The sequence below is a fragment of the Nannospalax galili genome, unplaced genomic scaffold (genome assembly GCF_000622305.1).
Source record: "Nannospalax galili isolate Female #2095 unplaced genomic scaffold, S.galili_v1.0 scaffold987, whole genome shotgun sequence".
NCBI lineage: Eukaryota > Metazoa > Chordata > Mammalia > Rodentia > Spalacidae > Nannospalax > Nannospalax galili.
The window spans coordinates 263,889-266,057 of record NW_008356046.1 but is presented as its reverse complement, the minus strand read 5'-3'; positions in this window follow the sequence as shown (position 1 = coordinate 266,057).

Below are 2,169 nucleotides of genomic sequence, written 5' to 3'. Positions count from 1 at the left end.
TTTATACCCCTTTCCTCTTTGGCACCCTCCCATATCCCACCTCCCTTTTTAACTTCCAAGACTGTGAGAAATTAGGTACATTTTCTGTAGGGCACAGGTAAAGGTACTCCTGGGATGTAGAAGAGTAATAGAAAAATGATGGAAAAAATGATGGTGCCTGGAAATGGGAAAGGTCCAGCTTTAGGGCCTGGATGCCCAGGACCACATGTGAAGTCAAGATCATAGATGGTTATCCACTGAGGTGGAAAGTCCATTCAAAAGAATCAACACTAGAATCTGTAAACAGGAGAATCCACCCCATCCCCAGCATCAGCCCAATACAGAGGCAAAGCCACTGTCATACTCTACCTGAGACCTTGGGGGAGGGGGAGGGTTTGTGGGGGAAGGCAGTCACTCAAAGAAGGCTGAAACTCCTGCCCAACATTAGGATGTTATCCATCCTCCAAACTGCTCCACTATCAGCCCACCACCAGAGGAATGTGAAACCGTGCGTCACAGGAGAGGGCTCCAAATCCAGCTCACAGTAGGGGACTACAGCTCCAACTCATGGGAGGGAACCATGGCTCTGGCTCATAGGAGGAAACCACCACCTCAGGATTGTGGGAGACAACCACAACTCCAGGGTCATAGGAAGGGACCACAGCTCCACCTCACAGGAAGGGACCTCAACTCTGGCTCACAGAGAAGAACACAGCTCCAGCTCATGAGAGAGAGTAACAGCTCTAGTTTAACAGGAGAGGAGTACAACTCCAGGTTCACAGGCAGGGATCACAATTCTGGGTTTGCAGGAGGTACCACTCACCTTCACAGGAGGGGACCACAGTTCCAGGTTCATGGAAGGAGACCATAGTTCCAGCACATGGGAGACATAAACAGCTTCAGATTCATGGTAGATGACCAAAAATACAGCTCACAGGAGGAGAACACAGTTACAGGCTCATGGGAAGGGACCACCTCCAGGTCCATGGGAAGGGGCCATAGCTCCAGGTACATTGGAGGCTACTACAGTGCCAGGCTCACAGGAGGGAACACCAGCTACATGCTCATTGGAGGGGACCACAGCTCTGGGCTCACTGGAGGAAACCACAGTTTCAGGCTCACTAAAGGGGTCATAATTTCAGTAACTCTGTTTCCCACTATTTTCCTGTCTCCAATACTTTGTTCATATGATTATACTTGTGCTTAGGATAGAGCATTTTGGCTTCTATGCTGCAAAAAGCGACAACAATCATTTGCTGGCTTGAATTTTTAACTAGAGGGACATTAATTTTGCATTTTTCTCAGGGAAACAGACGGATCATGTGGTTTTATTTTTCATGGACAAGGATCCAGTTGGCCTTTTTCGCGTCTGCTGTTTTCACATCTTCCTTGGCCAGGGGGAGTCAGCGATGAGATAACTTACTGGAGTTACATTTTGCTGATAGCCACCACCACCATCTATGCTCCCTAGCCATTCTCTTTCTTACTTGCCAAATCCTTTATTGCCTGTGCCCTGTGACTGGCCCTCTTTCTCCTTGGTGTTGGTCACCTGGGTGATGATGGTTGGGCGGACCATGGGTGCAGGGCTTGGGGCTGCCCACAGTCTTGGCTCCCAGCAAACCAGACTCATGGTGTTGTGGCGTGCTGGGCATGTAGGAGTGTTGCTGGCTGGGACACTAACAGCCACTGCCTGAGTTTGCCCACCACCAGGCCCTGTGCTCCCAGTGAGGCAGCTGAGACTGTGCCCCAGCTCCGGCCATCACTAATGGGCTCAAGCAACTAGGACCACATTGCCATGAGCCCTGGAGTTATGCTTAGGAGAGCCAAGATTTGCTATTCTTTTAACAAGAATCATGTTTGTTTGCAGTAGCTTTTTCTACAAGAGTTAAAATACCATATGTATGAGAGTATACAATGAGTGAATTCTATGATGATTGGGTCCAAAAAAGACTTTCATTTACTTCTTCACTTGTCTAACGTAGACTTGACAATTTTAGGGTAACTTCTCAGTTTTAGGTAAATTAAAGAAGTAGGTAATGTTAAACACTAAACTCTTGGAAAGAAAGTTCTAGGACCAGGAATTTTTATGAATTTTATTTTGTTCATATTTTAGATCTTGGAAGACACATTTCCTAGAATCAGTACTTTCAGGTATTAGCATATCACTATGGTGGTCAGTGTGAAAGAGAG